We start from the raw sequence: 1,580 nt of genomic DNA, 5'->3' as shown, positions 1-1,580 counted from the left end.
TAATTCCAGTGTAGTTAACACACAATGTTACATTAGTTTCAGGTGTACGATATAGTGATTCAACACTTCCATACATCACCTTGGGTTCGTCACAAGTGCCCTCCTTAATCCCTGTCACCTATTTCCCCCATCCCCTACCCACCTCCCCTCTGGTGACCATCAGTGTGTTCTCTCGCGTTAAAAGTCTGTTTCTTGGCTTGCCTCTCTCTCTCTTTCTTCCTTTGCTCATTTGTTTTGTTTCTTAAATTCCACATATGAGTGAAGTCCTATGATATTTGTCATTCTCTGATTTATTCTGCTTTGCATAATCCTCTCTAACTCCATCCATGTTGTTGCAAATGGCAAGATTTCATTCTTTTTTAGTGGCTGAGTAATATTCCATATTATATATAATATATATTAAAAAGACATAATAAATATATACATATAAAAATATAGAACACTTGACGAATTTATGTGTCATTCTTGCCCAGGGCCATGCTGATCTCTGTATCATTCCAATTTTAGTATAAGTGTTGCCAAAATCAGCACAAACAGAACTATATTTTAGTGTTTTTTCTTTTTTTCTCTCTTTTTAAAAGTTTATTTATTTAAGCAATCTCTACACCCAATGTGGGGCTCGAACTTGTGATCCCGAGACCAAGAGCTGCATGCTCCACTGACTGAGCCAGCCAGGCGCCCCCAAAACCACATTTTAAGCTGAACTGGATGTTAACCTAAAATGTGAATGACTAATAGGATTAAACTCTCCTAATGTGTGTTTGCAGTTATTAAATGGAGCTGTCCACATAAATCCATCTCTGACTGGCGGCTTGTACCTAGGACATATTGTGAGCTCAGTAGATGTGTTTATGTCTCTTACCTCTAGCACATCTGCTGGAGGAGAAGAGTATGGAATCAGCCATTCTAGTTCCCGTTCTTTAGCCCCCATCAGTTCAGGAACTCCGCCCTGAATGGAACTGCATTCAGGAGCGACCTGGGGAGAGAGCCTCCGTTGGCACAACTAATCCTGCAGGTCCCAGACAAGAAATGAGCTCAGAGGGCTTGTGTGGGGTGTGACAGAGTGGAGGGGAGACTTAGAAGGGGACTTAGATGACATAAAGCCTCAGGGGACAAGGCTAAATGTAGAAACTCAGGATGCAACAATCAAAACAGGGAAGAATGTAGACATTTAAACTGTCACTGCCTCAGACTTTGTTCACATTTTGTTGTTCCTGGAAGAACGCTAGGCAATAAGGAGATGGCACTGCTCATGTTTCATATTAAACCGCAGCAGAGATGACTTGTGACTTCTAACATTTTGAAACCTCTGGGTCTTCCTTCCACCATAATGTGCAAAAGTCATTTTGATCTTCTGCTGCTAAAAATAAAATTCATGAAAAACGATGCCTCATCTTTATGAGGACTACCTTCAACTTTCAGAAACAGTCTTTACTCTTCCAACTTAACAAGTCACAAAATAGTTGGACGCTCCGTTTTTCCTTTCAACCACTTGAGAGCACGTTTTCAACTTTCTCATGAGTACCTGCACATCATATGAAGACTTTTCAAGTATAAAGAGATCATTTTTTATTGCAATG

General features: G+C 40.3%; 1 non-coding gene across 1 annotated transcript; it reads right to left on the bottom strand.

Moving 5' to 3' along the window:
* Nucleotides 1-428: 428 nt before the first annotated feature.
* Nucleotides 429-531, bottom strand: LOC113253594 (U6 spliceosomal RNA). The gene has a single exon (XR_003315484.1). It is a non-coding gene; the product is annotated as a U6 spliceosomal RNA (small nuclear RNA).
* Between the last annotated feature and the right edge of the window lie 1,049 nt (nucleotides 532-1,580).

Source organism: Ursus arctos, unplaced genomic scaffold, assembly GCF_023065955.2.
Source record: "Ursus arctos isolate Adak ecotype North America unplaced genomic scaffold, UrsArc2.0 scaffold_17, whole genome shotgun sequence".
In the NCBI taxonomy this organism is placed as follows: Eukaryota; Metazoa; Chordata; class Mammalia; order Carnivora; family Ursidae; genus Ursus; species Ursus arctos.
The sequence above is the reverse complement of the archived record's forward strand: the minus strand, read 5'-3'. Positions and strand labels throughout refer to the sequence as shown.